The sequence below is a fragment of the Protopterus annectens genome, chromosome 2.part0, assembly GCF_019279795.1.
Source record: "Protopterus annectens isolate FY-2018-M chromosome 2.part0, PAN1.0, whole genome shotgun sequence".
Taxonomy (NCBI): domain Eukaryota; kingdom Metazoa; phylum Chordata; order Ceratodontiformes; family Protopteridae; genus Protopterus; species Protopterus annectens.
Genome location: NC_056728.1, coordinates 401,820,481 through 401,830,525, shown reverse-complemented (window position 1 = coordinate 401,830,525; position 10,045 = coordinate 401,820,481).

Below are 10,045 nucleotides of genomic sequence, written 5' to 3'. Positions count from 1 at the left end.
ATATATATATATATATATATATATATGTGTGTGTGTGTGTGTGTGTGTGTAGATATATATTATGAGTTTATATATGTGTTTATATATATATATATATATATATATATATATATATATATATATATATATATATATATATAGTGCATTCAGACATCAAGTCCACACTCTCTCTCTTTCCTGCACAGCTGCACTGTTCTGCCTTGCTACAACACAGACAGGTGCCACATGTGTACACAGCCTAACATTAGGGGGATATATATAGGGACAAATTGCAGGTAAGCCTATCACATGGCATTTCAGCATGCTACATTACCAGTTAACTTGAGTGTCCTGCAAGTGGTGGGCTCTGGAACCCACGTGTCCATCATAATGGCATTAATTCTAGCACCAGCTATTGGCCACAGTAATATACATGTTTTCCATTACACAACACACACTATGATGGCTTACATCTTGTCAGTCAGTGCTGCTCTGCACAGTTGATGGGTATGGCCCACTACCCACAGGGACAGACACTATTGCCCATAGGAGTTGTTTAGATGGACATCATTACAACAACACCTGATGGCACATATAAATCATTCCATATCATCTATCCCATTATTATGGACCATGTACTACAGTCAATTACATGTATATATACTTTACATACTGTTGTGATGTCTGTTCTGGGTAGTTTGTTGGATGTTTTTTTTGTGTTCTTTGTTTTGCCTTTAGCTTTATTTTTACTCTCTCTCTCTCTCTCTCTCTCTCTCTCTCTCTATCTCATTCTCTCTCCAGTAAATGGATTGAGCTGCTTTGAATAGATTGCAGCATGGATTTTCTAGGTGATGCACATGATCAGGTGATGGCCTCTGCACCAGTCAGTGTCCTCCAATTGCTACCTGCATGCAGCATACTGTGTAGTACTTCCAATTACCACTGCCATGGCAACCCACTGCTATAAATCCCTACATCATGTGGGTGTAGTTCCTTTACCTTTCTTGTATGGTGGACATCCTTCCTGTGTGTGGGCAGCAGTATTACAGACAGCAGGTAGCAATACCTCTTACAGACTTACAGACTCAGGTCAACTACATATTTTTATAAGGTTCCAGAACTAGAGACAGAGTGTGTGCAGTATTGTTATATGCATTGTATAGCACCAGTGTTACAGGGTTTGTGTGTACATACTAGTTTAACATTGAATGCAGTCTGCCTGCATAGCTCTCTACTGTGGGCCTATCCACATGATGGCCAGAGGTGTGCCTGTTACATTTTGTCTGTCCACCACACAGGTCTTGTGTCAGATATATCACTGGCAGTGCATGTGTGTTGAGTGCTATCAGTACATGGCTACATCCATTTGTGTTTCTAACTTCATATTCCTGACTAAGGGTATGTTGCAGACTACCCTGTAACACCAGCAACTTACTCAGTGTATGACAACACTATTTCACATATGGGCCTGTGTTCCGGCCTCTGTCCTCCACCTACATGCCAGGTTTTGTCCATATGACATGCAGTCAGGGGTTGTTATGTAGTGGCCTGTAATTATGTCATACTGCCATTCCTGCCATCATTCCAGTGCTGTTGTGACCCCCCACACATATTGTGGGGTAGGGTATATATATATATATATATATATATATATATATATATATATATATGTGTGTGTGTGTGTGGGCGTCAGCTGCAGAAAACATGTGTGCCCTTCTGCAGTCCAGAGGTCAGTGTATGTAACAGTGTTATATGCCCCTGTAAGTCAGTCTATGGGGGGTATGCACCATAAATAACCTAGGCTGTTACAGCATGTGAGGGGATATCAGTAGTAAGCTGCCTTAAGGTATATGTCTGTACATTACCATACATTTCACCTTGGGAACATTGTTGGCCTACTGCTTACTGCCATACAGACTGTTCTGTTTGTCAGTGTGATTGTGGTGTTCTCAATTAGGCAATGTTATGTAACAGATACATCCCATTGTGGCAACTTAAGTCTTTTCCCCCTAGGGATTGAGTACAGAGTGTAGTTAGAGGCTGCTGGACTATACATCTGCATTACTTACTGTTGATTGATTGATTGTTATCCTGTGGCCCAGTCTGTCTTTACTGTTGTACTACTTGAAGGCCTTGGCGTGGACAGCAACATATGTTATGCTTTCAGATTACTATATTAAATGATCTTCTTGAGAGTTGCATTAATCTGTTTGTATGTATTTCAAAGTCTAAACAGCTATATGCCATGGCATATACAACTGTAATAGTACACAAATAAAACTTTCTTATGTATGCAAACCTGTGTGTGGTGTCATATCCTTTGACTTCTCTGTGGGTATATTTTCAGGCAACAATTGTCTTTTGTATGGGTGACTCATACACTATCCATTTGATAAGGTGGCAACTGTAGGAATACTGGCTGTTCAGTATGGTGTGCACCCTCTAAATATGTATCTTCCTATACATATCTCTGTATGTGTATGTGTAGTTACACACACACACACACACACACACACATACATATATATATATATATATATATATATATATATATATATATATATATATATATATATAGATAGATAGATATATATATAGATATGTATCTGGATACATGTGTGTGTGTATATATGTATCTTTGGAATGTTTATTGCTTCCACATTGTACATTCCCTATGGGAGCCAGACTGTACTGGTATTAATACCATCCTGACATCATACAGGTGGGATGGATTACTGTTAACGTCTTGTGCCCATGTTGTGTCGGGTCCTGGGTATGGGACTTGCAACAATTGGTATTGTATTGTAGGGCAGATCTGTTTAGCTGTGGGGGAGGAGGTGATATCAATACTTACAAGACGTATTTAGCTTGGGCCCCCTCACCCCCATTAATGGTGCCTTTGTCATATATGTATTTGTTATGTTCTCTTTTATATCTGTAGCTATATATCTGTATATACATACATATATATATATATATATATATATATATATATATATATATATATATATGCATATGTATATATATATATATATATATATATATATATATATATATATATATATATATATATCTATATAGGTCTACCTGACATTGCCAACAGTCCAGAATGCTGACAACCATATAGCCGACACCATATGACCCATCTTCGGAATGCCGACAATGCGGAACCGGCAACTCACTATAGTGTGGAATGGAAAGATTTCCATTCCTGCACTCTAGTGCAATCTCGGAGTTGGTATATTAAAGATATGGGGGGTGTAGGGGGCAGAGCAATTGAAAGGAAATTTTATTTTCTATTTTTATGGTCTACTTACGATGTTGAGATTTTGGCTGTCGGTCATTTGGTGTCGGCCATATGGTTGTCGGTGTTGTGAGCTTTCGACCTTCTCAGGTAGATATATATATATATATATATATATATATATATATATATATATATATATATAAATATATACACACACACACACACACACACACACACACACACACACACACACACACACACACACACACACACACACACACACATGCATCTACATGTATAAATACATTTACTGTACTGTTGAATGACTGTGCTGGATGATATGTTTGTGAAAACATCAGGGTTATGTATATCTGACATGGCTTAGTAGTAACTCACTTTGGCTATGGTGTGCAGGGTCCTGGGTTTGAGCCTTACAGGAGTTGTTTATTTTGTTGCTGGGCAGAACAAGGGCCATTGGATGCAGAGTGATTAAGGCACGTTTGTGCAGGTTTGCATGAAGGTAAGCACTGCTAACGTCTGGTTACAGTTTCTTATACTGATTTAGCTTCTCAATTGCTTAAGCTGTGTAAGCATTGCTTATCCCTGCAAAAACAGGCTTAAACCTGCTTACTGCTGCTTAAATGTGCTTAGTCCTGCTTACCCCTGCACTAACTTCTTTAAAAGAAATGAAAAAAAGGTTGATAGGACAGTCATAAAAAAGGGGCACAAAGAGGGAAAGACAGTAGGGAAAATAGGTAGGGATGTGCAGGACGAGTGTAGGGAAGGTCCACAGCTGCCAATTTCTTCTACAGCAACAGCTGTGTATATGCACTGATATGGAGGTAGATTTGGACACTCATTCCCTTGGGAGAGGGGTGAGGACAACAATAATATGTTGTGATGCTGAGTAGACCAGATTACATGTGTCCAGTGGGCACGTGTGCAAAATGGACAGCTATGTATGGGGCGAGATTTTTTTTTTTGGGAACAGATTGCCCTTTTTTTTCAGGTGAGAGTGGGATGTTGGGGAGGGATAGTAGGTATATTTGGGGAGGTAGGTTGGGTAGGATAACAGACAAGACAGACAAGACAGCATACAGGGGTGGTATATAACACATGTGGCAGGTAAACACCTTGGATGGGGAGGGATGTTTGGAAATCGAAAGCCCATTAGCCCCTTAGTGAAAACAGTGGGACTGAGATCCCCACCCATGGGCAGTTACCACTGCACCTTCATGGCCCCGAAGGTGGCTGTGCTGGGGGGCTGAGTAGGAGGGCCAGTCTGACCCTCTAGTTGCGACACATGGCCCTCAAGCTGGTGTAGCAGATCTCCAAACTCCCTGCAGAGCTTGTTACGCACCACACCCCAGACCTGGTGACGGGTTACAGTGTCCTATCTGTGCCCGCTCCTAGGGGAGGGCGAGCCCCATCCTCTGAAACGGTTCCACCCAAAGGTGGTGCAGGAACAGCAGATGAGGAGGTCCCAGGGTGGGCCCCAGGCATGCTTGTGCTCAGTGCCATGGCCAGATGAGGTGGGACAGGTGGGTCTGTTGGGACCGGCCTTCCCAAATGTGTTATGGTGTTTCAATTTTACAACATATGTGGGTTAGTAATAGTCAACACATTCAAGGATTAGGTATAACAGCATGCATAGATATTCCCATTAACCCAAAACACCAGATATGTAACAGTTGCATAGCAAACAGAACACATGCATATATGGAACCACAGTCGCCATTACAACAGCATGCAGGTACATTGATGGTAGCACATACCGATTGAGTTGTGTATTTAGTTTATTGCTGCAGATATGGTGGTGGGGGGGGAGAAAGATGTCAATTAATAACTAGTATATTCCTGTAGTTCTCATTACTTTCCTAGTCAGTGCTGTGATGTGTACCTTACAGGTATTAGTACACTACCCTATGGCCTTAGTTTAAACAGTGGTATGGATGTAGACAACTATATACATGAACTGAGTTTTACCTGGAGTATACACCTCTTACCTGGTATACCTGTGGAGGTATTGTTTGTTAACACTACCTGTTTCTACACATATTCCCAGATTCTAGGTTGATGTTATGCACATACCTGTCCATCTCTTATTGCACACACTCTGGGCATGTCTTGACCACATGCAGGTGAACCAGGACATGTTTTGCCTATTGCCCTCTTAAACCTTTGGTGAGTTGTACAATGACAGGTTTGTGTTCATTGACATTTTTCAAATATGTACAGGCCTGACAGTCAGTGCTGCCTACATGTCTGAGATTAGCACGCTGATATGCCAGGGGGAAAGGGTAACAGCCAGCAGATATGGGCCAATTAACTGGACATTCTGGACAATTCTGTACACTTCTGGAGTATGATTCTGTATACAGCTTACTACCACTCCCAGGATTCTAACCATGGCTGTGTCTACTAAAAATAAAACAGTGTCCATCACAGTTGAGTGTGCTATATATATATATTGCTGTGTATCTCTTCTCTGATTTCTGTCTATAAGTCTACTGTGGTTTTATAGGTTCATAGTTTCATAGGTAGGTACTAGGCTATCAGCCCTAGGTCCTATACAAGCCAAGCCAAAAAGGTACCCTGGCTTTTGCCACCCAAGAAAATTATTTTCCTTGTGCCCCTGTTGAGCAGAGCCACAGAGGTGATCCCTGTGGTGAATTTCCTATTTCCCATCCAATCATCAAGATTTTTCTTGAAGAGTGCTAATGAGGAGCTTTGTTTGATATAGATAGGTAGTTTGTTCCAGAGTATGGGAAGTCTCTGGGACAGGAATCTATCCCTCCAGCATGTTCTGTTTATTGTGGTGACAAGGTTTAGGTCCCTAGAGTGTGTAGCTTGAGAGATTTGGATTTCTTTAAGTGGAACATGTCCAACAGCTCTGGGTTTGACATGGCTTTGTATGTTAGGCAGAGATTGACTCTGAGTAGGCAATATGTGACGGAGTAAAGCTGGAGTTTTTTTAGATGGTCTGCATAGGGCATCTGTTTGAGGCTGGTAATAATTGTTGTGAGGCATTTCTGTGGCCTTTCCAGTTGTTGTAGATATCTTGTGAGGTACATACCAAAAGGGGCGCTGTACTCTATAATGGGTCTAATGAGTGACGAGTAGAGGGGAACAATGACCTCTTTTTTCCTGGATGAGAAACCATTTGTGATGAGGTGTGCCACATAGAAGGATTTCCTGACTACTGTGGTGATGTGATTATCAAAGGTGAGACTACTGTACACCTGTGTCCCAAGGTCTCTTATCACACTTTCAGTGTTAAGTAGACTACCACCTATGTGGTAGCTCATGGGTACAGAGTTTTTACCAAAGGGGATGACAATGCACTTTTTGGCATTGAGCTTGAGGCCATGGCTTTGACACCACCAGGCATCTATCTCAGTGAGGCCCTTTTGTAGGATGTCCACATCATTAGGAGTTTCAATTATACCTCATAGTTTGCAGTCATCTGTGAACTTCATTAGCCAAAGACCTTCAGTGTTAGCCTGTAATTCAGAAAAGTAGATACCAAATAGGAGAGGACAAAGGACTGAACCCTGTGGTACTCCACTTGTCACTGGTCTGAAGTCGGATTTGGAGTCTGCTACTTTCACAGTGTGGGTTCTGTCAGTGAGCCAGTTGGCAACCCATCTTGTGACATTGGGATTTATACCTAGTTTAGTGAGTTTATCTATAATTCCAGAGTGGGTGATGGTGTTGAAAGCCTTGGTGAGATCTAGATAGGCTTTGTGAACCACCTAACCCTCATCTACAGTTTTGGTGACCACTTCAAAGAAGTCTATTAGGTTTAGAAGACATCATCTGTCTTTTACAAACCCGAACTGGGTGGGGTCCAGAGTTTGGAGATTACCAATGTCTTTGTTTATAATTTTCATAATGATACGTTCCATGGTCTTGAATACCAGGTTCGTTAGGCTAATGGGGTGGTAGTTCTCAGGGTCCGTGGTGGCTCCCCCTTTGTGGAGTGGGATAACCATTGCTGTGCACCATTCAATGGGCACAAAGCCTGAGGTGAGGCTATGATTGAACATGGTGCTTAGGTGGGGTGCCAGTTCATTCTATAGTTCATGTTGTATGCAACCTGGGATGTTGTCAGGTTCCATGGAAGCTGTATTCTTGGCTTTGGAGAGTGTGTTTTTACCTGTGCAGCCATGATTACAGGAACTTTGCATTTTTCTGGTATAGAGATGGGCCTTTTGGGGGGTGAGAGGGGGGTAAAGTTAGCACTGAACCTATCTGCCAGGATATTGGCAATATCAGTTGGTTCTGTATATTTAGTGCCATTGTGCTGTAACTCAGAGATTCTTGACATAGCTATAGAATGCTTTCTGGTTGTCTTTAGAATCAGTGGCAATTTTCTTTTCGCAACTAGTTGTGGACGATTTTATGAGGGATCTCAGCTTCTTACTGAGGCTGACCAGGGAGTTCCTCCAGTCATGGCATTTCACTCTTTTTTGCAACAGTTTCTTTCTTCTGTTGTAGAATTTGTTTATGGCAGGGGACCACCAGTTTGGCTTCCTTTTTTGGAGGATAGCATCTTGGTTCTGTTTGGGATAGTACAATCCATGCACTCGTGTAAGTGCTTATAAAGTGCATTTGTGTAGGATTCAGCAGTCGTACCTCAATTGTCCGTCTGCATGGGTGTCGTAAAGCTTGCCACTTCTGTCTTAAGAAGCATGAAGTTGGCTTTGGAGAAATTTCTTACAGTGGTTTCCCTAATGTGGGGTGGGGGCGGTATGTGGATGTCTAGGCTGATTAGCTTGTGGTCGGATCTGACCAATGAGGGATTGACCTCTGGTGTGGAACACCGGTCGCCCATGTTGGTAATAAAGATATTGCCGCCCCTGGTGGGGGTGTGGATAAGTTGATCCAAGGCATTGGAATTTATGAATTCCAGAAAACATAGAGCAAAAGAGTTGGTACATGAATAGTTTTCACAGTTAATGGTGGGGTAGTTGAAATCGCCCATTATGAGGGTGTTGGGTTGTACCCTAATATTTTCCAGTGTATCAAGAAATGAGGAGTGGGAATCCTGGAGCATGGTGGGGGATCTGTAACAAGTTGCTATTTGGAGTGCGGTCTTGCCCAGAGTTAGTTGCACTTGGATAATCTCGGATGCATTATGCTGAACAACTACCCTGGAGGTGTGGATATCCTTAATGAATATGGACACGCCTCTGCCTTTAGTGTTTCGGTCCAGGTTAGGTGGCCAAAAGGTGTGGTATGAATTATAGTCTGGTAATGCAGGGGTGCTCTCTGGATCCTTGAACCAGGTCTCTGTCACTGCACAGATGTTGATGTTCTCCATTTTAAGGAGTGCCTCGAGTGAATGCATTTTGAGGTTTAGACTTCTAGCATTGAGTAGCAGTACTCTCAGAATTTCCTTCCTTGTACCTGTTATGGTGGTGAGTTTGTCATTTGAACCTTGCCTAAAAATGGCACTATAGGGGTGGCAAGAGCCTTAGCCTGTATCCAGAATCCCAAGGGTGACAGGTGCAGGCCATCTCTGGCAAAGCATCATGGTCTGTTGATCATGTCATCCCAGGCAGACAGATACTGGATCCCCTTAGAATGACACCAGAAGCTTAGGCAATTTATACAGTCAATCATTTTGTCCTTGTACCGTAATATCATTCTGGGTGATGGCAGGATGCTATTCAGGGCTAGGGTCATACCTGCCTGGGCTACAAGATCAGAGAGCTCCTCCATGTCTTTTTTCATGTAGTCCAGGGATGTATGTCTCAGGTCATTCACACCAACATGGTCAATGACAGAGTCATATTTTGTACTTGTTGTGGAGTGACCTGAGTGCATGCATTATGTAGCAGATCCTGGCACACGACAGGCAGCTGACAGTAACTTTCTCCTTATTTAGCCTGATGAGTGGAACATCAGTGTGCCTGACAGGTTGTAGTGTTGGGAAGTAGGAGGAGAGGGTTGTCTGTGTACATGAGGCAATTGCTGCATTGTCCCAAGATGCCCAGATTCATTAGGTAGTCAGGAGAAAACACCAGAATGTGACCCTTAGACATGCCTGGATAGGTGCTTATTTTTAAGTACTAAAAACTGTTTTCCTCTAGACAAGTGAGGGAAGTTGAGTGCTTTAGTAATTTGTAGCTTATTTAGTGCATACGAGTTCTGAGCAAGTGTTGAGCTAAAAGAAACAGATTTGAGTGCTAAAACTAAACAATAAATTGCTCGTTCTAAGGGAAAATTTGAAGAGCAGACTTTATGGCGCTGGGAATAGTTTAACTCTAGCTAAGTGGCAATCCATAAAGTGTATTTTATTTTAATATAACAGTAGCAAATGAGCAAACTGTAACCAATTAACCAATAAAACGCTAAAAACTGAGTCCCGTTCCAGCAGTCTTTGATCAGACAAGTTCTAACTGCACACTCCTACCACAAGGGTGCAGGGAAACCTTCTCCAAAAAAATATAGTCTTGATTAGTGCTCAAGTTATACAAACAAAGCTAGATTCAAAAGGTGTGAATTTGGTCTATGCTATAGCAAAACAAAGCATACCAATTTCAGAAAGAAACAGTTCATAAAAGCAGGCACAATAAACCTTTAACCAGAAACTCCCAGCTCAGAAGGGCAGAATCTACCCTCTCCTACCACAAGAGTGCGGACCACACCATCTTAATGCAAAATAACTGGCCTGAAACCCAAGTGCTTAAACCAGAACTAAAAACACTTTCAGAATAACAGACACTAAGCATTCAATCAGCAACTTCCAACTTTGAAGGATGTAAGCTACCTGTCCTACCACAACAGTGCAGACCACAAAGCTTCTTAATG